The 25,900-nt window shown below is 40.5% G+C and overlaps 1 long non-coding RNA gene across 1 annotated transcript; it reads left to right on the top strand.

Annotated features, from left to right (window-relative positions):
• The first annotated feature begins 2,473 nt into the window (after window positions 1-2,473).
• Window positions 2,474-7,995, top strand: LOC125905881 (uncharacterized). Its single transcript, XR_007451713.1, has 4 exons — window positions 2,474-2,606; window positions 3,951-4,015; window positions 7,656-7,756; window positions 7,859-7,995. It is a non-coding gene; the product is annotated as an uncharacterized LOC125905881 (long non-coding RNA).
• The last annotated feature ends 17,905 nt before the right edge of the window (window positions 7,996-25,900 follow it).

Below are 25,900 nucleotides of genomic sequence, written 5' to 3'. Positions count from 1 at the left end.
ACATGTTGTGGTGTTGGTGTTGTGGTCAGTGAGTCAACGGATAGTTTATTTCACTGAGCTGACAGTTCCTTGGAAAGACTCAGTGGAAGAAGCCTATGAAAGAAAAAAGCTTAGATATGCCGACTTAGGAGCAGAAGCTGAGCAGCGAGGATGGAAAACTAGGATTTGTCAAGTGGAAGTGGGGTGTAGGGGATTCATAGCAAGATTAGCTGTCTCGCTCCTGGGGGAACTCGGAGTGCAGGGACCGAGTTTGAGGAAGACAGTGAGGGAAATGTCAGATGAAGCAATTAAATGTAGCCAGTGGATCTATAAGAGAAGAAAAGATGTCAGTTGGGGGCCAGCAGGGGGAACTATTAAGCAGGGCACATAACTCCTTGAGATCAGGTGGAGAGATGCACTTCCTCTCAGGAGGAAATCCAGGAAGAGGAAGTATTTAAGTGTGGGAGTGGCCTATTTGAATCCCTTTTGTTTGAGGCCATGCGGCAAGGTGAGTGTGTTTGCTGATCCTGTAAGTTTATTTAGCTCCTTTAACTTTAGCTTAAGTAGTTATGCTAGGTAGCGTGTGAAATAGAGTATGGTGAATGTGCTAGGAAAGGTAGTATCAGCCCTGTCTCTACCTGGAGCTCACATGTACAGAGCCTGGGTTTGGTTGAAGGTGGCAGTGCTTTTTGGGCTAAGAAAGCCATGTGTAAGTAAGGTAAAGGAGGTTATTGGGTTGGTGCGGGGAGGGGAGCAGTGATACCTGGCATTAGGGGAGTGTCTCTGGGACGCCAGAGAACACTGTCTAGCCTCCTGGAGGTGTCGTGGGACCAACTAGACGAAACACTGGTGAAAAGAGGTTCCCACCCAATGACCCCAAAGACATGCTAGTTATCACTGCTCACTGGTTTGTATAGTTAAGTCTTGCCATATTAGCTTATCATAGGGCTTAGGTTATTCACTGAGTGTTGATCCTTTCTCTAGAGCACAAACGTGTGTATTTGAACACAAAATTTTGGATGTTGATTGAATATTTGAAATAATATGTGAAATATTGCAATTATTAATTTTCAGCCACTGGGACTTGTAAAACCAGCACTACTCTACAACGTAAGAGTAGACATGTTTGAGAGTTTGGATGGAGATTGAATAGTGTGAGTGTGTAGTTATGTTTAATAGTGTTTTGGGTTGTTTTTTTTTTTTTTTTTTACAGCTACTGGGACTCGTCGAACCTCAAGCAGAACTCCTCAAGGTAAGAATGGACCTGATGTTTAAGATTTTGGATGTTAATTGAATATTGTAATTAAGATGTTTAATATTGCACTTATTATTTTACAGCCACTGGGACTCGGAACCAGAGCAGAACTCCACAAGGTAAATATAGACAATTTTGAGATTTGGATTGGATTTGGATGGAGATTGAATATTGTGAGTGTGTAGTTATGTTTAATAGTGTTTTTGTTAATGTATTATTATTATTATTATTTTTTACAGCTACTGGGACTCGAGACTCAAGCAGAACTCCTCAAGGTAAGAATGGACCTGATGTTAAAGATTTCGGATGTTGATTGAATATTGTAAATAATATATTGATTATTGCAATTATTTTCAGCCACTGGGACTCCAACACTACTCTACAACTTAAGAGTAGACATGTTTGAGATTTTGGATGGAGATTGAATATTGTGAGCGTGTAGTAGTCATGTTTAATAGTGTTTTTGTAAATGTTTTTTTTTTTTTACAGCTACTGGGACTCGTGACTCAAGCAGAACTCCTCAAGGTAAGAATGGACCTGATTTTTAAGGTTTCAGATATTGATTTAATGTTGTAATAAAGATGTTTAATATTGCACTTATTATTTTACAGCCACTGGGACTCATAACCAGAGATGAACTCCACAAGGTAAATATAGACAAGTTTGAGATTTTGGATGGGGATTTAATATTGTGATTCTTAATATGTTTAATATTGCAGTTGTTAATGTCATTTCTTTACAGACACTGGGACTCGTCGAACCTCAAGCAGAATGCCACATGGTAAGAATGTATACACTTTATGCCTAAGATTTAAGATGAGTGAATATTTTTTTAATAACTTCATATTTCCTTACAGCCACCAGCAATAGGTGCTACATGAGGAGAACCCCAAAAGTTATGAAAAACAAAGGATAATTTGTAAAGAAAGTAATAAAAGGCAATTTGTATTGATCTCAAATTAAAGAACCATGCATTTTAAGAGTGCATAATAATATTTAATATTTACCGTTTCATTTCAGGGAGGCCAGACAAATTTCCAATGTCAGAAAAAAGTAAGTTATGAATTGATTTGTAAATACATTTTTTTAATATTTCAGCCAGATTGTGTGTTAGATGGATTTGGACAGGCAAACCTTACTTTTTTTATGTATTTAGTATGGGTTTATTAACACATGCATGCACGTGCACATGTTGGATTTAGAATTTCAAAGGAAAGAGATTACACTGCTCCTGGAAACCTCAGAGGGCCTGAGAAGGGTTGCCTGAGATGTGGAACCCTCTGATGCTTTCAGCTTAATGACGTTGACCTCTGTGGAGGAGTTTGATGAGCTCGAAACTAATCTGAAGATTAGGGAGAACTGGGCAGCAATAGTAAGCAACCACCCACCTACACCCATCCCTAGCCACACACGCTAGATCACATTATGTCACACATGCTTGCATAAATCGTTTTAAAAAAAGAAAAAAAAAATGGGCGCAAGAGATTTAGCAGAAAGCTAATTTACATCTGTAGTCCTACATAAAACAAAATACACACCACTTCATAAAACTTACATACAAACACAACATCTAATGCACACACAATATAACACCACATAATGAGTACAAGTAGCATAATACCATACACCAGACATGTGTGTGCTGTGCACGCTGTGCGGCACATAATGCCACACAACATAAACAGCACACACAACACAACACAATGCCACATATTACAACATATTACATAGATATGCAGTGTTTCCTCTAGGATTCTTTTCAGCAGCGGGCGTGGCGGGGGGGAGGGGGTGAAAGACATCCCTCCATCCATACTTACTGACTTATTCATACTTCAAAAACAGCATCAATAAGTGATTAACATAGGGAGGATCAAAATAAAATAAATGAAATAAAAATCAACCAGCCACCCTCCTCCCCTGACAAGTCCCTTCATAAGTAAAGAACAGTCCCTAAAGTGAGGTGAGGTTTGTGGTCCGTTACCTGCCACAGAGAGAGAAATGTGAACGGCTCGTTTCTCCTCTGACACGCCACATACTGTGTGCCGCCATGGCTCGGCTGTTCAGGTACAACAAGTTACTCACTTGGGGCCAGATTTCTCTGTCGCTGGTAAGCCGTTATCATGCGCCGCCGTATTTGACAGGAATATGTCCTGTCCGTGTCTGTGACCCCTGTTCAACCCACAACCGGCAGGATTTGCCATTTCGTATCTGCTGCTGGTTGAAATCTGTACTCACACAGCGTGCTGAATGATTTATTTTGCTCGCACAAAACTATTTTTAGTCACAAATGCGAATGCGGTGACGGACGGAGTAAAATATTGCCACACTGCCGACATTTTACTCCGTTCGTCGCCACACGCTGTTTGATTGCGTTATCAAAACATGGCCCTATTATTTGGCCTTGCTTTTCACTTATTCCACCGAATGCCCAATGTGTGTTTTTTTGCAATATTTGGCCAATCAGTGCATCCCTAAATAGGAGCCTTCCCCTACTCCCCCCTCCCCTCACCGCTGCTCTCCTCATTACAGTGGCTGCTGCGCTGTGCACAGATGTCTCAGAGCGGTGGTGGTGCATTTGCAAAATAAATGTTTTGAAGGAGCAGCGGCGGCGGCAATAATTTGGCATAATTCGGCTAAATGAATGTAGCGGAAACAATGGATATGCCTGTCTTACTTACAACTGCTCAACAGCCTGATGCATTGTTTTCTTATTCAGGTGTCCCAGCTATGCAGAATAGGCGGCAAAACTGTCAAGGATGGCACGAAGAGGATGCTGGACAGGTAAAACCTTATTAATCCACTAAAATTTTATTTTGACCTTACACAAACCTAAACACAACTTTTTGGGACTTTGATTTGTTATGATTTAAGAAAAAATTAAATTTAAACATACTGTATGTGTGGACATTAATGAAAATCACACAAATATTAGCCTATGAAAACCACATTTGTAGCACCATATACTTAATGAGATGGCCCTTTGAAGAGCTTGGCTGACATAACATCCGTTAAAAGGCTGTAGCCAGCCCAATGGTAAAGCTGGAATTTAGATACTAATATGAAATTATACAACCTAAGGAATAATCCTATGCAGTTGGGTGCAAAATCCATGGAGTTTTCCAGAGAGGTAGGCCTCAAATGTTTTAATTTTGCCTCTTCTAAAATAGTGTTAATGGGGGCCTAAACACTAGCTATGGTTACATGCACACCTTTTTTCTCATTCTGACTGAAATAATTCTGATCCGGTATGTTGTTGACATGCACCAACACATTTAATCTGAATAGATGTGTGACATGCACAAATTGATGAATAAATCGCATAATCAACAATGAAGATGGAGTTGGAGATATATTTCATCTATTTAGCACAGTAGTTGCTTTTATTTTTATCCTTTCATTCAAGCAACAGTTTGATTTAAACTAAAACTCTCCACTGTGGAACAGTTTTGCTTGAAATAAGGCACTTTTTTTATCCAAAAGGAGGAACGTCATCACACATTGCATCAAGGTAGAGCATGCGCACAGCCTCAACCAGGAAGAGCCAATAGGAATGAGTGTTTACATGCATGCCTTTCGAAATAACATTCGACATAAAATACCCCTCTCGTTCAGAATTAAATTTCTTTCCAAATGGGCTGCATTAGATCTGAATCTTCAGAATGACATGTATACATAAAGCATTGATATTTGGTTAAGGAATTCATTCCAATTATTTGTGTCCATGTAAACATAGATATTGTTTACATATTTCTCTCATTCACAAAATATTCAAGATACCAAGTCAGTTCAAGTTGTCTCTGATGCAGTTTGTGCAGTTTGCTCACTTTCTTGCGTTAAATGTCTGCACTCTATCTGTATACAATCAGTGTTAAATGTTGTCACAATGCAAATCTTTAAAACACATTTTTGGAGCACTCCAAGTTGATCAACTGGTAGAGTGCTTATCACTTGTGGAATCTACAGTTCTCACGGCAGTGACCCAGGTTAGAATCTGACCATGGGTCCTTTGCTGCAACAATTGTCATCGTGTATGTTTCTAGCTCAGAGGCTACTGTTTCATGTAGCAACGTGGACTTTGAAAAGTGGAAGGGAGGAGAATGCTGCGTGAATGACTTGCCAATAGTGTTGTTTTTGGCACCCTGTTTTAATTTTAGCTTTAGTCTAGTCTTTGTGTCAAACTGTCATTTTAGTTTTTATTAGTTTTAGTCACGTTCATACTCTTTGTCTAGTCAAGTTTCAGCCAACTAAAAGTCTGAGCATTTTAGTCTTATTTTAGTCAGAATAATCCATGACAATTTCGTCTCGTTTTAGTCGATGAAAACTGATGACATTTTAGTCTAGTTTTAGTCAATGAAAATTGTATTTTAGTCTCTTTTTAGTAATGCAATTCTATTATACCCAGTCAATATAGTATAAGTACCTACACTGCAAAAACTCAAAATCTTACCAAGAATATTTGTCTTATTTCTGGTCAAAATGTCTCATTTCTAGTCAAAAAAAATCTCATTACACTTAAAATAAGACTCATCACCTAAAAAGTTACTTGTTTTTAGGCAATTTTCACTTGTTTCAAGTAAATTTTCAAAAAAAAACTTACTCCACTGACAGATTTTTCTACTTATTTCAAGTGAAAATTTACTTGAAACAAGTGAAAATTGCCTAAAAACAAGTAACTTTTTAGGTGATGAGTCTTATTTTAAGTGTAATGAGATTTTTTTTGCTTGTAATAAGAAAAAAAAACTTTCTCCACTGACAGATTTTTCTACTTATTTCAAGTGAAAATTTACTTGAAACAAGTGAAAATTGCCTAAAAACAAGTAACTTTTTAGGTGATGAGTCTTATTTTAAGTGTAATGAGATTTTTTGACTAGAAATGAGACATTTTGACTAGAAATAAGACAAATATTCTTGGTAAGATTTTGAGTTTTTGCAGTGTAGTTTAGTATAACCAAACCAAAATTTTCTTTTCTAAATTAGCTCCTAGTTAGAGCTAAATATATATTTATTTATACAACAGTTAGTTCCGACTGAATAATCTGATTGGACGAGAGGCATTCCGTGAGTGCTGATATAGAGTATAACATCACTGGGACTTGTAACAGTAAAATCACTCCGCTCACAGGTGTTATAAGTAAGGGATAATGTATAATGAGCCGGTGAATACTGGGAAAATAACTCCCAACAGGGGAATAGAACCCCGACGCGCACCCTGCCCTGCCGGCAATGGCTGAATCTCCTTGTCAGGGCAGCGTCCCTAGCAACGCTGGGCTACATAGCAACGGTCATTACACAGTAATATCCGACCTCTGAATGCCGCAACTGACCAATCAGAATACAGCATTTAATAGAGCCGTGTAATAAATATAAATACAGCCGTTAATTAACCAACTTTCACACTTGCTACATTGACACAAACTGACACTAGCGTTACACCAAGAAGATGGATATTTTCCAAAATTACATTTGAATTAAATTATGAGTGGTCGTCAGGAGAGGACGAGGAAAAGGAAAGCCAGGATTCTTCTGTGCAGACCTCCAGGTGTTTTTGTGTAACATCAGCCGACCTCAACAAACTGGAGAGGAGCAAAAATTAAGTGATAACGGTCAGGAATTATCAGTGATCATCTGATGAGGTACTGATGAGGATGAGGGAGAGAGGAAGCTGAATCCAGCCGTGCCAACATCCAGGTTTGCCAACGTCTCCTCAGCCGAACTGGACGAAGTTACACAGTTGCAGATCAATGTAAACACAAAGTAGCTTCGCTTCGCGGAGCTACATAACATACTTAAATAATTTATTTCATCACCTTTTGTTAATATTTCCTTACTCAGCATTGCTGTTTAAGCTGTTGTTGAACTGTTGTATAAAAGCAATATGACATGAGAGCGAGTGATGTTGTACTGTATATCGTCTGCGGCTGTAATCCGTCTGCGCAGTGCGACACACAGCCTAGGAAACAGAAATACTGCAAAATAATAATAATAACGGGACTGAACATTATAACGTTATTTCGTTTCGTTTTGGTCAACGAAAATAAAGAGACATTTTAGCAGAGGTTTTACTTTATAAACCACATTTAGTCTCGTTTTTATTCATCAACAATATTGCATTATATATTTAATTATAGTTATCGTCACATGACCACCATTTACGTTGCGTCTTGTCTCGTTTTCGTCACGTGATAAAGGTTCGTTGACGACAAAATTTAGTCATACTTTTCGTTGACGAAAGCAACACTACTTGCCAATCAGCAGGCTTATGCCCGCAGTCCACATAAGCACAGCCAGAGTACTCTGTGCTGTGCTGTCTTATTAAAACACAAATACCCAAAAATATCATTTAAAAAATAATTTTTACCTGTCATTTTGAAATTTACCTCTTTGTCCACAGTGAAATATCCCAACTTTTTCTCTGTTACAGGCTTTTGAAAAACTCCCTCATGGCCAAATTCAACATGAGAGGTGGCGGTCATCTGGAGAAAATAGCCTTCGAATAAACGGAACTCTTCTCTGTCATTATCCGTATGTTGGGTTTTGCTGACACAAATAGTCAATCACAAGTGTTTTGATTCCCTGTCACAACTGTAATTTGCTTTTCTTATCAAATTCTTTCTGACTTGACAGATGCAGTGATGACAAACTTCAAGTCCGCCACAGAGGTGGAAATCAAAAATTCAATGGCTGAACACCTGAAGCAGGCCCCAGGGAGAGCTGTGTGTGTGTGGGGGGGTAATTACACAAAAAAATAGTTCATATTTTATTAGTTCAGTTAATTAAAATAATAATATAGCCGCAAGCGGCAATGGAGGGTTTTTAACCCAATTACTGTCCATATCATTGCTTCCCAACCATGGAAGTTGTAAGTGAGTGGCCATTTTTCTCCGCTGTTTTTGGGTCACCTTTTTGGTTATTTTATTTATTTTAAGTAATGCCATTTACAATGTTCTTTATTTTCTCTTAATTTTTATTGTGTGTAGTTGTCTTAAATGTATTTATATCTACATTTTATGTCTTCTTTTTGTTGAATTGTTTGTTAAATATTGTTTGTTAAAATGTGGCATATATGTTAATAAATGTTTTACATTTGATCTGTTTCAACTGAATTATTAACAGAATAATTGAACCTAAGGAACCCTTAAGACATTTTTCTGCAATATGTTAGACTTAAACATGTAGTTGTTCAATTTTCACTGACAGCCCAAATTCAGCTGTGATTTAGCCTAGACATAAATTTGACATCTAATAGACGTACACATGAAGTCGTTGATTAGATGTATAGTTGATGACATCTACACTTTGGCTATGGTTAGACGTCTACCAAATTTTCACTGACAGCCCAAATTCAGCCGTGATTTAGCCTAGACGTCAGGTCTTCATGTAGATGGCTATTAGATGTTTTTTAAACCAAAAAATGCTTGCTGGGATGTGTGTGTGTATAGCCTATATTTGCGCACATACACTTACCATAATCAGAGTTTGAAATGATAATTTAAATATCATGAAATGTTATGTGACACTACGCTGCAATTAACTTTATTTTGAAAAACGAACACCAGAGTCATCGCCTGCCTTTCTGGCTGTACTGCGGGGCGCTCAAGAGTGGAGGGGAGGCAAAAAGACAACAGTCTGAAGTAGAGGAAGAGAAAAGGGTGAGAGAAAGGTAGCCTACCTAAGCAAGGTTAAGTTTGATGCATTTTTTGTTCAAGTCTGTGAAAACGCCCCTAATGTTAACGTTAACATTCCCGCTGTTTCTTCCTCTCACTTTCATCACGCTGTCATCATCTGAGCTAACGGCACTGAACTTTTCCGTGCTCTCATAGCCCTTTAGCTTTGTTTTAAACTTGGTGAAACTTAACTTCTCATCACTTTGTGTAATATGGATGGGAAATGGCTTAAATGAGTCTGGCAGGCCCTTCAGGATCATTACAGTTAACAAGCACTTTAAGTTTCTCCTGCATTCCTCAGTGCTGTGTAGAGCTTAGATCGGGCCCAAAAAATCCAGCCCGACCCCACCCAAGCCTGTGCATGTTCTGTCCGAGCCCAGTCCGTCCCTTTAACTATAATTACAAGCCCGAGCCTGGTTTAAACCCGACATTTTTTTAAGGATACGAACGTGGACATTAAGGCTGACTCTCGTCTTTCTTTCCATGGCAAGCCTTCGTGATGTGCCTCTTAAGTGTTGAGGTCCCCGTCTTTTTGCTGTCCTATACCAGCACCGTGCTGCACTTGGTACACTAGACGAAGCCGACACACATGTTGTCGCTGTCAACAACTCACATGTGCACGCCAGTGGCGCTGTCAAGGGGGGGCCATTTATTAATTTGCGACACCTGCTACCTGTTTACCACACCCCCTCTCCAGACAACCTGGTCAGTGTAAGAGCACATTCAGGATCAACAGTATTCAACACCCTTTTAATTGTTTTTATGTGTAGGTGAAGACAGACCTGAGGAACAGGCAGCATCAATGGGCCACTTCATACAACAGAGCTTTTGAGCTCTTTTTCAAAAAATCAAGAAGAATAAAGTGCTCTCACCATGCTGCAAACTGTGCCATTAGATTAGGCTACAGTTGTGTATATAGTTTTGCTACAGTTGTGTAGTGAATAAATAGGGTATTTATAAAAACATTCAGTTTCCGTTATCGCTGGAGCCCTCCCCTACAGTTTCAAAAAATCCTGGAGGAAACCCTGGTCATGGCAACTAGTCTGGCACAAGGCGGACCTTGCCCTAACTTCATGCGCGAGTGGTGCTTCAGATATCTCTGCTCCAGTGACTCTGACAGCATACAAGTGTCTGCCAGTGATGTAACAGATTTTGAACTGTCACAGCTTATTGAGAGGGTAAATACAATTTTATTAAAGTTAGTAATTGCATTAACCTGATTATGATATGGCTTGCACGATTAGTTTTTTGGTTGTTGCCTGTAGAGAACAATGATAAAATGCAACTTAATTTCACTTGACACCTACTCTGTTTTCAGATAAACAGCACTAGTAATGACAACATCAATGACCTGGTTGACGATATTGTGACCTGCAGATCCACTAGAATCATGTCTATGGAAAAAAGAAACAGCATGATAAGGTATGCTGGTGACATGTCTGGTTTTCATTAAGGCAAGGGTGTATTGTACAATAATTTTTTGACTTGAATTAGGCTACTTGTTTGGTCATGTCTAAAACATGGATTACAAGTAACATGGCTTTGGCTTAATGCAAAGCTGTGTTGTTAAGCTTCTTTACATGTCACCAAATAATAATAATGATAATTTAAAAAAAAAAAGTAGTTTTGTCTTTTTTTCCCTCTATATGTAACAGATTTACCCTGTACTACGAGTGCAGGGACATAGTTTGAGGAAGACAGTGAGGGAAATGTCAGATGAAGCAGCCAGAGCCAGCCAGTTTATCTATAAGAGAAGAAATAATGTCAGTTGGGGGCCAGCAGGGGTAACTACTAAGCAGGGTACATAACTCCTTGAGATCAGGTGGAGAGATCCACTTCCTCTCAGGAGGAAATCCAAGAAGAGGAAGGTTATTTAAGTGTGGGAGTGGCCTATCTGAATCCCTTTTGTTTGAGACCATGCTGCAAGGTGAGTGTGTTTGCTGATCCTGTGAGTTTATTTATCTCTTTTAACTTTAGCTTATATTGTAGTTATGCTATATAGCGTGTGAAATAGAGTATGGTGAATGTGCTAGGAAAGGTAGTATCAGCACTACTTCTGCCTGGAGCTTGCATGTACGGAGCCTGGGTTTGGTTGAAGGTGGCAGTGCTGTTTGGGCTGAGAAAGCCATGTGTAAGTAAGGTAAAGGAGGTTATAGGGTTGTGTGGAGAGCAGTGAGACCTGGCATTAGGGGAGTGTCTCTGGGACGCCAGAAATCACTGTCTAGCCTTTTGCTTTTAATTGAGCATGAATGTCTTTTAATTGAACAAGATTTACAACGTTGAATGCAGACTGAAATGCACTTTCTTCTTAAGGGCGGATGCAGCCTTCCTCCTGGAGAAGAGCCGCCCTGTCTTCAGTGAGATTGGTTCTGCCAAGCACCAAAAGAAAGTAAACATCATGAACTTTCTCTAGGACTACCTTCAGGAAATTGAGGATTCTGTTATGTTTTAGCCAAGAGAGTAATAAAGAGGTTAACTTTTTATGCTGTCCTGCAGTACATTTTATATAGTGCAGTACAAATGGTTAATTGATTCAAACTATACAACCCATGAAATCTAAACGTTTTTGGAAACTTGATGTCACTGTTTAAAATTAAAGTAATTGATGAAATGTAATATTGTGACCTCTGGATAACAGAGTTTCATGAAACTAGACATGGAGGGCTCACAGATGGATGACTTGCATAGTTATATTGACAATAACTGGAGGTGTCTGAACAATTGCCACAACATAATGCCTATCATCCAGTCACAACAAATGCAGCTTTTGTTAAAATCTCTTCAGTTTCTGCTTTGATTTATCAAATGTTCTTATACTCAAAAGGTCAATATGATTTGTGTATATTGTGTTTATGTCAGAGATTTTATCAACTTGAAAACTAAAATGTATTTTCAATTCAGACTAACAGACGCGGAAGGAAAACATAGTGGGCACAAAACAGATGAACAACATCTGCCAAATGCAACAGGCCATCTTCCTCGAGACTGAAGAACTTCATAGTAAAGGTGTGTCATGCTGGTCCAGACATCTTGCCACAGGCGCTCTACTCTAGATCAGAAACAGAACTTATTAAACTGAAAAGTAATAATTTATATTGTCTGACTGAAAATACTTTCCAACAATAATCTTCCATTTTCTTACTATTGATATACTGTAAATTATGTGAATTATTATTGTAATCTCTGATTATGTACACAAGCTATGAAGCTCCCTCTTCCAGTGCCTTTAACAGTGAACATGGTTTCAGCAATTGCGGCATTTTCAACGCCTGCATCGCCCCTGACCCTTGAAAATACATGGGAGAGATGTTTCGGTCCTCCAGCGTCCGGCTTTGTCTCCTAGTGGCGGGCTTCAGTAGCAGTTTCCCAGTCGGGACTGTGTGTGGATGTGTGGGTGTTTGTGAGGACCGAGAGGGTTGGATTGATGGTCATACACACTAACTGGCTGTGCATGGAATGTGTGTGTGGAGGGTTAATTGGGATCAGGTAATTAGGGACCTCGGCCAACGGCTATTGTTTTTGGTACGTTTATTCTTTCTTTCTTTCTTTCTTTCTTTTTCTTTCTTTCTTTCTTTCTTTCTTTCTCCCGCCGTCTCTTTTTTTCTTTCGCTTTCTTTCTCCCGCCGTCTCTTTGAACCGCAATTTGCCCCCCTAAACATGCTCAAAAACTCAACAAAATTGGCATGCATGTCAGGACTGGCGAAAAATTTGATAAAATGAACACAAAGTGCCAAAATGGGCTCTCTAGCACTACCTAGACACACTGAAATGGCCGCTGCGGCCCGTAGTAATGTCGTAGAAAGATCAAACCAAAACTGGCTTGTTCATCTCATCGAGACCTACAACTTATGTGACACCCCTGACCTAAATCCAACAGGAAGTGAGCTATTTGCTCTTATAAAGTAAGATGTCATTTTTCAGAAATTCTCTTACTCAAAAAATATCTACTCTTACACCGTTTATCATATCGACTTCAAACGTGCACACATGACAGGCCAAGTCCTGCTAAACAGTTCCTCTGAACAACTTTGTCATTACTCAAATGGTTTGGATTTATGCCCTGATAAAGGTGACATGTCACAAAACCTGACAATCGTTGTGCTACATAGACACACTAAAATGGTTGCTGCGGTCTGTAGGAATGTCGTAGAAAGATCACACCAAAACTGGCTTGTTTGTCTCCTCGAGACCTACAAATCATGTGCTGACACCCCTGACCAAAATCCAACAGGAAATGAGCTAGTGCCTCTGAAAGTAACATGAGCAAATGTGGAGAAATTGTCAGCTGTGAGCTAGACATTGGAAATACGCATTTTTGACTCCACAAACATAAAAACTATATAGCTGCGTTTAGGACGAGTGCATCTCTCTGCTGGTATGTTCAGATTGACAATTGGACCCACCGTTTGGGAATTAATGGGAGGAGTTCGAGGCATTTCACAGCCACCTCCATCTGCCTGCTCTCACACAGCTTGTCTCTCCCTCTCAATGACAGACTCAGCAGGGGCGTAGCCATCATTTCAGAAGTGAGGGGGACAAATTGTTCAGGGGTCTATTGAATGATTTATCATCCTCTTGCATTCAATTGCACCTCTCCTTAGCGGCTAAAGAACCACATAATCACAAACAGCCACAGCACCAGGGGACTGACTTTAGTTCTTTAAAATTATATACAATCAAAATCTAAAGTTTTAGCAAACTGTGAGCTAGAGTGGAGAGGGGTCTAAAACTTTTATCTTTAACTGTCCACGTGAGCTGGTGGCCGAAATGGTGTAAGGCCGAGGTCCCGCCCAACGCAGCTTTAATTTGTTTTTTTTTTGAGTGCATGGTATTCTTTTGAATTAATTGGTTGGTCACTTATTTAGTTTTCATCTCAATTAAATGATTATGTTCATTTGTTTTAGTAACTCTGGTCAGATACCCTTTTCTTTGTTTACTCTTTTTGTTTTTGTTTGCCAAGTTACTAACAATGAAATAGTTTAATGATTTTTGTTTTATAATTTCTATTGAGTTTCAGTCCTAGGCTGTTAATACTTTGTGTTTTTTGTGTTTGGACACCTGTTATTATCCTTTTTATAAGGGATTTGTATCAGTTTATATTGTGTTAAACTAATTGTGTTCTCCCCTCTCCCTGTAGTTGCTGAGAGCCAATGGTGATGGTGGTGTCCTGCGCGGTGGTTTCCCTTCATGTGCTGTGTGATCCTGGTTTTGGTTTTCTTTGCACTTCACCATTGCTGTGTGAGTGTCATGTATGAGTGGGGTGCTCTTCATTTATTTTGGACCTCCTTCACCCAGTTTGCCCCTCACTGCTGGTAAGCCTCAGCCACTAGAGCAGGGTGTAACAATTTAGTTAACTTATTTTGTGAGCAATAATTAAATAAATTTGGTAATATTTGTTCAATTTTGAACCACGTCTCCTGCTCTTCCTTGTATAACTTGTGTGCCTTTCCATTACTATTTATCTTTATTTAAAACTCCTGGGGTTAAATTCCCAGGGTGGCGTTGTTGGTTTACTTTTCAAATTTCATAAGGTTAAATCTTTGCAATAACCCTTTATCTCCCTCATACTGCCACACCACAAAACAGGAAGTGTTATAAATTGTACATGCTGCATAAGAGTCCCAGCCTGTATACATTTACATGCCAACATTTACTTACAGCGCCACTTACTGGCAATAGGGAATTACCTGTTTTTACGTTTATGTTCTCATCCTGGCACACTGACCTCAAATTTCTTTTGAAAAGCCTTAATGATGCCTTATTGTGAAGAGTTATCTCCAAACAACGCTACTGTGGTGGTGCAGCATGACACAGTAAGCCATTATAACTTCACTTTACATATTTTAATCTTCCCAGATTTCACATGATGGATAAGAGTCCAGGCCCCAATAGATCTACATGCCCCTGTTGACTTAGAGTTATAGTGCCACCCACTCACAACAGGAAGTCAGTCTCATGTGATCATCTGATTTACATGAAATTTACATGGAGTGGGCCACACATAATACACAGCAATATGACGTATAATTGGTGTGTGTTCTCTGGTGGACATCGTTGACATAGGATGTGGTACACAATTGGCAACATGTAATTTCAAGCGCCACACACTATCAGTCAATCAATTTATTTGTCACATGAAATCATATGAATATGAACAGTATAATATGAATCATGTGAGTATGATTTCAGTGAAATGCAATCTGTCATTTCCATTGATTTGAATATTAAAAGCAATGTAATATTAGAATATAGGTCTATAGGGGATTGTGATGTCTTTGGTAGGGTCTGTATTTAGGATTCTTGTGTCCTGAGGGTAGAAGCTTTTACTGAGCCACTCAGTGTTGCTTGGTGTATCTGGTACCTTCTACCCTTCCTTTACAGGGAGAAAAGGCAGTTATCCAGTTGGTTGAGATCTTTAATGATTCTCCTGGCCTTATTTTGTAAGTGTCTGGTATAAACATCATTTATGCACGGCAGAGTAGAGTCTGATATTTCCTGACGTCCTCTCTACATGGACTTTTTGGCTCAATGATGTCGACTGACTTTCTCCTTTGGTCCCTTCATAATTACTAGGGCCACTAGGAAACACTGTCACTTGAATGTAAATACATGTCATTTTGGTGCATTCGCTGATATGAATGATGCTGTCGTTTTTCTTGAGAGGACAGTCTCTTTTCCTCTTCTTGTGCCTTCACCCCTGTTTTTCATTTTAAATTACTTAAATGCTGGCTGTGTAAGAAGTGTTTTTTTTTTTTTTAAATCAAATATACACTTCCAAAGTAAATAATCCTGTGCTATATGAACCTAATATTTGAGTGTAAAACTCATGGCCAGCCAGTCGGCCCCATTCTACAGTCTGTCATTGCATGAGGCCCCTGTGGCCCTGTTGTGGCCTGTGAGTAGTTTCCCCAACTTATGACGCTGATTTGTTTATTGTTTTATAAAAAGTTCCTTCTCTGCTGAGATCATTTGAAGCTATGGAATCATTTTGGGCCTGAAACCTAAGTTCCCACTGCTAGACATTATTCATTAATAATAGCAAGCTCCTGATGACATCAGCAGCACACGGGGGAAAAGAGCTGTCATACAATAAACATTAAAGATGGCTGACACCTGCCTGCTGCTACATTAGCAGTTTATTAGAGTGCCAGGAGTGTATATGAGAGGCTTGTTCTTCTGTGACCTGCTGCCTCAGGTGAATCTGAAAGACATTTGTCACCAGCTGGTGCTGACTGCTGATTTTACCATGTTAGCTGATGTATGTGTTGCATGTATCCCTTAGCAACCACGTGAATATTGAGGCACCAACTAATGCTCAAGAATGACAGCACCCATTATGATGCATGGATGTACTGAAAAGGATATATAGTTATGTGTAGTGTAGTAGACCAGATATTGTACCCTGCAAAACCTGGAGCAGGCCATTTTGTCCTCAAATATTTTATTAAAGTCACATTCATGGGTCTCATTCATGAAATGTTAATAAATCTGGGAAGATCTGCTTTTTTTGGGTGAAGTGAGGTGAAGAAAAACATTTTATTTTCTTCTGTTAGTAGTGGTGTGACAAGGACAGGTAAATCAAAGGCCTGGAGGGAGGTCATGGATGCTGTTAACTCCATGTCCTCTTGTAAGAACCATCCAAAAAGTTAAATGAAAATGGTTTGCTATAAAACTTGATAAAAAACAACAACACATCAGTAGGCTACACACACAAAACAACAGCCACAGAAGGAAGTGCTTCCCTGTCACAGCTGTTTGCTGCAGATGAGCGTATTGCTTGCATCGTCAGAGAGACCTCTTTCAGGAATTATTCCTGATTGAGACAGTGACATGCCTCCACTGGAGCAGTCAACAGCAAACCCAGAAGGTAAGGTGATGTACGTGTTTTATTAAGTGTTAAATCACTATACATTCTGACAGCCATCAGCCATCACTAGCTCAGTGTTTGCTCAGTAACATGGGTCTCGCAGTCTCACCACTCAAACATAGATACATTTGTGGAGTTCCCTCTCCTGATTGAATCAAGTGGGATAGGGATGCCATAAATGTAGAAAACACATGCATGAGGTTGAGGTTGAGGTTGATTTAAATAACCCATTCACATTTTTAAGAAACCTAATCTGAAGCTTAAATCTGCTAATTGCTGACTAATTTAGCTAAATGTGTTATATTTCTAATCTTTTGTCATTTTTAACTTACATGTTTCAGAGGCATCTGAGTATTGTGAACGCCAATACAAGTTACAGAGCACAATAACAATTAGAATTGTAATTTCTAATAATGACAAGCAATATCTATGTGCATTTCTTATTTATACAAGCACTAATGAAGCTCAGCGTAAGTTCAGTCAGGAAGACCTTTCCATGCTCATTCATTCACACTTCTCCCTCTCTCACTCCCACTGCTTCCTCCAATCAGCTGCCTCCGGGCGTGCACTTTTCTAGCTGTCCTATCGTAATTAGCCACAACCTCCATCAGCCAATCAGGTTGTCACTATGAGATTTTAAATCTGTTCTCTCCTCTGACACTTTCCGCTGTCATTGTAGGCAGAATCGGCGCCGACAATTGCTCACCTTACCTTTTTTCCCCTGCAGTCTATTGCTGATTGTACAGCCTCGTGCGATTCCTCATCTCTCATTCATCACGTCCTCCAGTTCAGGCAATTTCACCTGTTTCTAAGTCATATTGTCAACGCGCTCTTCTGCCTCCTTTTCCTTCTTCAGTCTCAAGCTCAGATTCAAGATGTGGGCCCAAACTACACGTAACATGATTTGTTTCTCCGGGACACGTCGCCCCGTTAAGCCTGATTTATGGTCCTGCATTAAATCAACAACGTACCTACGTCGTTGCCGTGATGCCGTTGTGAACCCTTCGAACTTCTCCGTCACTCCATTTCGTTGCGGTGCAATTCACCGCCAGAGCGGTAGGGGGGTGCGGTCCTTTCCTGAATGGTTATTGTCGTCTCTAGTTGATTCTTTGTTTAGCTTCCAGCTTTTCCAGGCACAGTGAACAATGGCGACCAAGAGAGAGAGAACCTTGCTGGAGTTGGAGTTGTTGGATGTTGAAGAAAATATGTTAATACTGCAACATCTACATCGCAACAGAAGAAGGAGGAGGAGAAGTAGGAGATGGGATGTGCACCCATTGAACCAGTCGAGGCACCGGAAATGCGTTGCTACCAAGCAAACCAATCACAGCCCTCTCGGTCTGCGCTGGCTCTGCATCGCCTCGACGTGTAGTTACATTTTTTGGGAGGTGCACGTCAGGCTATGCCGGGGGCTACGGCAAGCCTCCTGCATAGCCACGTACCCAGCGACGTAGGTACGTCGTTGATTTAACGCAGGACCATAAATCATGGTACATTCACACCAAAAGCGACCTGAGCGCCAGCGGTCGCTCAGGTCGCTGGCATCGCGCTGCTTGGCAGCAGCTCCAGCAGGCGCTTGCAGCAGCCAAAGGGGCGGGGCCGGCTGCTGCAGATGTGTCCATCAAGGCTGACACGGCTGTTCACTTTACAAGGATGAACAAATATATCATATATGTCTTCACTTTGTATTATCCATGACTTTCATTACACAATTAAAATAACGCTAATAAACACAGTCAATATAGAGTCCTTTATAATTATGATTTTACTCTCCTGTTGGCACGTAGGACCACTGAGAAATGTAATTGGTGGTAAATAAGTGGGAGCTCTTTAATCGCACTTTCAGAAGCCTGCTTTGTACTGCATCGGCGTATTTGCTGAGGAAACACAGGGACCGGAGCCGTCGGGCCGTCTGGGTCCACAGAGTCCTGCAAACCCGGCAACTCCACGGTGAATTTCACCGGCTCGTACAGCTCCGGGAGAGCCCAGACCTCCGTACCCGAATCCCGGTCTGCAATTGGCTGCTGCTTCGGCAGCGGCGCTGCTCATTTGCATAAAGTTCAGCTTCTCTCAACTTCTACTTGACGCTCTGGTCGCTGGCATTGCGCCGCTCGCTGCAGCCGACGCCCCTGACGCCCTTTGTAGCAAGCGTACATTGAAAATGAATGGCTGCCGGCCGCTTATGACGCTCATGACGCTTTTGGTGTGAATGCACAGTCAGACTTTACTCCGGCCAAGCTTCCACTCACACCTTGTTTCAGTCCCTGGACATGCTTCACCTCCGCCTCGTCATCGTCATCATCATCACCGCAGGCCTCCACATGCAGCGGCCACCACTCTCAGCCGACCGGTCCACTCACAGCTGGCGTCCACCCCGAACCAGCGCTTCATTCTGGCTCTAGCCTCTCCAGCCCCGGAGCTCCCAAATCCCAAGAGAGCCGGCAGTTTAAGCCATCCGATCATCAGCCTCCCTCGCTGCTAAGTTAAGTGTGTCTCATACAATCAGCCTACTACTCCATTCAGTGCTGCAGACAATATTATCACTGCATCATTAATATGAAGTGATCTGTTTAATTCTCCCGTCACAAATGGGAAAACAATTACCGTTATTCTGTTATAGCAGCAGGCCTTGATTTTCGGCTCACTGGGTTTCATCAAAGTAAGCGTATTAAGCAGGCACACTATGCCCTCCATTCTCAGTGGTATTCGCTTTAAGATAAGCGACTTTTCCTCTTTGTCTTCATTCATAAAATAAATAAACTCACATGCGCATCATGCCGTTATCTTACCACACTTCCTGTATCATTTCAATCATAAGCCCTTCAGCGATTCTCCAGTGTGGATTGTGCGGGTTTTTCACGTGACCAAGAATATACTTCTAGCACAATCAATTAAAAACGCCTCATTGTAGCACTCGTATTTACTTGCATTCCCTTTTTTTCAGGAAACACAGCATAGTTTGCATGCGAGTCTACAGTATACACGTGCCCTCACAACAGCTGTTTCATCAGGTGGCAATAAAATAAATAAATAAATAAAAAATGTAAAATACTCAAAGGATAAGTCTGGCGGTCTCTATTGCAGCCCATTACCTCCATCTGCCTGATTCTTGTCATTTATCATATTTAGAACTTGGCCGCCTGGATCATCACCTGTATCTAATTATCTGACCTCATCACCTCTGTTCAAATCCAACTTCATTAGCTTCCTGTTCAATACCGCATCCTCAAAATTTTTTTTTTTAAAAATGGCATATTCACTCTATCTGGACACCGTGCACTAGCCTACATTTGTTCCTTTGTTGATGTTTTGTTTTAATGATGTCTTACTGATCTTTTCTTCCATGCTCTGTAGGTGACCTTGGCTGTCTTGAAAGGCGCCTCTAAATACAATGTATTATTATTATTATTATCATCATTATATGCACAGTAATACAGAAGCAGCAACTGGCACGTCTTGGGCTCCCTCCACCGTGGTTGATTAACATGCACATTAAAAAAGGGGCAGTAAGCCCGCACCTGCAGGGCTTTTATTTACTGAGATTTATTTCACCTAGTAGTGACGATGTTTTGAACCACCATTCTGACACACATCGTGGTCATGATGGCTGGGGCTCAATCATCTGGCTCGTTCTATGCTATTCTATTAAGAGGTCCTCGTAAGCAGCTCCTTCCGGCGGCGCTCCAGGCATTTTCTCAACCCTTGTGATATTTTTAATTGTCATGTTTCCAGTCTGTCTGCAGTTCAGTGGTATGCACACTGATGAGCTCTGGTAATCACAGTTCCCAGTCGTAAATGGTCTACGTAATTCGAGCTGTCCTTCACAATTATATCCATCACAGATTCACCATTCACAATCAGGCCTGGAACATGCCTCAAGCCCCGTCATGCAGAGCAGTATGCAGGGCAGCCTCTAATCAGCCCGATCTTTTCCCGTTTTCACGCACTTTAAGGACATGCATCTCTGCGCCATGATGCTCCGTTCGTATTTAGCAGTGATACAGAGCATCATTCGTTGACTGCCTGCAGGGGAAATGTAGCCGGTCGGCATACACTCGAAGATGCCCATGCAATCCCTAATCCTTTTAGTAATACTCATCCAGTTCAGCGATAGGGTTTTGTCATAGGATCCACTACATCTAATTGGGCAATAATCTTGATCCACTTATTGTTGAGATAGATGCATCTAGCTTTGCACTTCCCAATCAATGTTGGTAATATCTATTAAGGCTGAGCAAGACTGGGAGGAAGAAAATAAATAAATGGATAAATAAATTAAATAAATTCATCTCTTTAATTTAAAAAAAAAAGATCACAATAACATACAAAGACAGGGATCAAACATGCAGCAGCACAGTGTTACTCCTCAAACACACTGTCAGCAGTGGGCCCCTTGGTGTACTGCTAAGCATGATTGGTTCAAGACACACCTGAAACATGCATTGGTTATGGCTAAGTGGCGACATTTTCAAATGCAAATTCACAATCAGCTTCACTATCACTCGCAGCATTCTCAGACATAACTGGTCTTTTCTGCACACTTTTCCCCACAAATGCATCATGATAATGTTTAGCACAAGCTAGGGCATTTTAAATTGCATAAGTGGCCTCGTGGCTAGCAGACTCTCCCCTACTCACGCTAAACCTGGGCAAACACAAACACCTAACTATGTCAGTTCTACCAAATAAAACCAGTAGCATGGCCATCTGACCTTTTCAAGCTGTTCTGGCCATTGGTGACCCTATGTCAATCATCATAATCCCAACTGCCACGATAACTGCCAGGGCAGAATTTTTGAGCAGGTAGCAAGTACCCACTGGTTTTTTGGGGGAGCTAGGTATGGCTCCTTTCTAGCACCATTTCATAAATCAAATTTCTGCTCCCCAGTTTCTCACTGAGTCATTCAAATAGCTGGTGGTTGTCTTTTCGTAGTTTCCTCTTCTGATTCCTACCAATCAAATCCCAGTTATGGTTTGTCCTATTGCCCACCTTTATATTTGATGGAGCTACAGTCATGCTTCAGCCATTTGCCATTTCTGTTTGGTTATCTTATTGCTATGGCATCATTGCTAACCTGAAATTTGCTTGCTGTTCAGTCTTATGTTCCTTGCACTCGTTCATGTTTCCAATTCCGTCTGCCTCAGTTCGGTTAGGATGGCTGTCATTTATCCCACGTTCCCGCAATACCCATGCTCCACGCGTTCTCATGCCGTTTGCTCAGTCATCTGTGGCCCTCTAACTACATGCTGCATGCACGAACACCTGCTCATCTGCTACTGCTCACCTATCTTTTTATAATCCTCAATCATGTATCACCCATGAATATTCCATTTTGGTTATATAATCACAAATTCTATCTGCCGATTCTCTATCTGCTGGTCCTGGGACATATTCTGCTATATTCATTTATTCAAGTTGGCCGTGAGTTAATGCAATTTTATTGGTTCATTTCCTTTTACCTCTTTCGCCTTATCTCTCGCTCATTTTCATGGTATTCGGGACCTCACACAAATGCACAATCACGGTTTGTGGGACCTCATGCTGTATGCACTAACAACCTTGGTCTTCGGACCTCATGCAAATGCCCCATCATGATCTGTGGACCCCATGCTGTATGCTCTAACACCCCTGGTCTTCGGGACCTCATGCAAATGCCCCATCATGGTCTGTGGACCTCATGCACCAACACCAAGGTCATTGGACCACCTCTGAATGCTTATCGCCTGAAACACTTAATTTTCTTTGGTCATGGGACCCATTTAATTTCTGTTTGTCATATCGGACGTAATTTATGTTTGGTCGTCGGACCTTATTTTAATTTATCCAATTTATTTAAGTTGGTCTTCTGACCTTAGTTTCTATTTGGTCATGTGACCTTTTATTTTGTTCGGCCTTCCGACCTTTTATTTTGTTCTACTGATGGTCTTTAGGACTCCAGTTTGTGCACCCAGGTCTACGGGACTTCATGCTTATACACGGTAATTTCTTTTTGGCTGACGGCCATAATTTCTGTTTGTCAAGATGACTTTAATTTCTTTTTGGTCGCTGGACCTTATTTTACTTTCACCATTTTATTTGAGTTGGTCTTATGATCTTAATTTTCATTTGGTCTTATGACCTTTTATTTACGTTTGGTCTTTATTGATCTTTTATTATTTTCTACACACATAGGCCCAGGTCACTAGGACCTCACACCAGTCACGTTAATCTCAGTTTGGTCATCAGACCCTTCATTTTTGTTGCTGTCATGCTGAAAATTGCTGACTTTAATTTATGTTTGGTCGCCCCACCTTTGCCTTTTGTTTTTGCCTTTTGCCTTTGCCTTAAGTTTGGTCTTCTGACCTTAATTTATGTTTGGTCTTACGATCTTTCATTTCTGTTGGTCCTTGTTGACCTTTTATTTCGTTCAACATATAGACACCCATGGCCTCCAGAGTCATGCCCATCCCCAGCCTCCCTCTGCCATATGACCTTATCCCCTGCCACTGCCATTTCACCCCTAACTTCATTTCGGTGGTTAGGCCCATCCAAGCCTCCCTTTGCCACTTCCTTTCCATGCTCATCTCACATCCCCTGTTTTCTCGATAGCAGCTCCCCATTTGTTGTCCCAGTCTCATCCCGACCATATGTTCTCATCAAAGTTAAACTACCCCATTCAGGAGTCATGCATGCCATCAAATCTGTTCATTCACATTCACTGCCTGCTTGTTTCAGTTTGTTCATGTTCTTTGGCAATGCATTCCCTCCTAATCTTTATCTGCTTGTTTTGTTAGAAGCCTGTTGCCTCCTGGTAAGGTAAGGATTGCCTCACGTCAAACAGTTTGTCGTCCCTCTCGCTCCTTACACTGTTTTGGGGGGTTCCCTAATTGGCTACGGATCCAACACCCTCCTTATAGCTCGCCATCTCAAAGGGGTCTAATTGCCAAAGACTTTTCACATTTCATTCTCATGTGCATTTGTATGCTTGTATGATGTTTTTAAACGAGACCTAAAAAACTATCTTTTTACAAAAGCATTCTGCTAAATGTCTTTTATAAGTTCTCCTTTTAACTATTTATTGTCTCTAATCATTTTAATAATTCTTAAATTGTATTAATTCTAATCTGTTTTAATTTTTTTTTATCCTACTCTGCAGCACTTTGAGATTGCTAAAATATAAAGTGCTATACAAATAAAATGTATTATTATTATTATTATTATTATTATTATATTATCATTGTAATTAAATATTTCTTTCCTAACCAAAAAACATGTCCCTCCTGATTGAACTAGCAGTCAGAGGCAGGTGTAGATTTTGTGAGTACCTACAAAAAGATCAGAGCTACTAACATATTGATGAATGCCGAAATAAACATAAATTTCCTCCTGTGAACAGTTTACACACAAATTCATCCTGCTCACGTTTCATGAATGAGACCCAAGTAAGTTCACTGCTCAAAAAAATTAAAGGAACACTTAAATCGCACATCACATCTTGATGAACAAATCAGTTGAGAATCTTTACTGATGTACATTGTATAATGTGCAGAGAACAAAATGACCTAACAAAGGTAAATGGAAACCAAAGTCATCAACCCACTTAGGGCTGGATTCAAAATAACACTGAAAATCAAAGTAAAGAATTGAAATCACAGGCTGATAGAAATTATGTGAATTTTATCACAGCAACTCAAATTCAATTTCAATTCAACTGTATTTATGATGCCCAATATCACAAATCACAATTTGCCTCAGAGGGCTTTACAGCATACGACATCCCTCTGTCCTTTGGACCCTCACAGCGGATAAGAAAAAACTCCCCAAAAAACCCTTTAATGGGAAAAAAATGGTAGAAACTTAAGGAAGAGCAACTGAGGAGGGATCCCTCTGATCCCCACAGATCATGTGCAGACAGATGTGCAATACATATCGTTGCAATAGATATCGTGTGTACAGAACAGATTAACATAATAAATTTACAGCAATCCATATGACAAAATGATGCATAAAGAGAGACAGAAAGAGACAGTAATAGAGAGAGAAGCAGGGCAAGCAGTAATGACAATAGCTACAATAACATTAATTTTAGTAAAAAATATTACAATAATAATCAAAGTAATTTTGGTAGCATATTTTGTAAGTATATATTAATATATAATAGTATATGTATGTGACCATAATAATCATATGTGTATAATCATGGTAGAAGTATGACTAATAATAACAGCAGTAGTAGGAGGCATCAGGCAGGACCACGCCAGCAGTGCAACCACAACACACGATCCAAGTGTAGCTGCAATTCGAAGGAACCCGTGAGACAGTGGAGCACATAGTCTCCAGAGAAAAAGTCCACTTAGTGATGTGCAGTAAAGCCGAATTAGCGATATCAATCAATCAATCAATCAATTTTATTTATAAAGCCCAATATCACAAATCACAATTTGCCTCACAGGGCTTTACAGCATACGACATCCCTCTGTCCTTAAGACCCTCACAGCGGATAAGGAAAAACTCCCCAAAAAAACCCCTTTAACGGGGGAAAAAAAACGGTAGAAACCTCAGGAAGAGCAACTGAGGAGGGATCCCTCTTCCAGGACGGACAGACGTGCAAAAGATGTCGTACAGAACAGATCAACATGATAAATTAACAGTAATCCATATGACACAGGGAGAGAGAGAGAGAGAGAGAGAGCGAGAGAGAGATATGCAGGTAATGACAGTATCTTACAACAACATTAATGGAAGTAATAATATTATAGTTATAGTTCTGGTTACTGCGGTACAATATGTTGAAAGTATGTATTAATACCTGGCAGTATACATGTGTGACAATAATCATATGTGTATAATAACAGAAGAAGTATGACTAATTACTAATGATGGCAGCAGCAGCAGGAGGCATCTGAAGGACCACGGCAGCAGCACAACCACACACGTCACGCTGTCCAGGCACCGCTGTGATATGAGTTAATCTGAGAGACAGTGGAGCACAAAGGCTCCGGAGAAGAAGCCGAGTTAGTGACATCCAGAATGGCCGGGTTAGCTAGATGCAGTAATAGGATACGAGAGAGAGAGAGAGAGAGAGAAGGAGAGAAGGGGCCCGGTGTATTATAGAGGGGTCCTCTGGCAGACTAGGCCTAAGTCAGCCTAACTAA

The sequence above is a fragment of the Epinephelus fuscoguttatus genome, linkage group LG18, assembly GCF_011397635.1.
Source record: "Epinephelus fuscoguttatus linkage group LG18, E.fuscoguttatus.final_Chr_v1".
Classification (NCBI taxonomy): Eukaryota; Metazoa; Chordata; class Actinopteri; order Perciformes; family Serranidae; genus Epinephelus; species Epinephelus fuscoguttatus.
The sequence above is the reverse complement of the archived record's forward strand: the minus strand, read 5'-3'. Positions and strand labels throughout refer to the sequence as shown.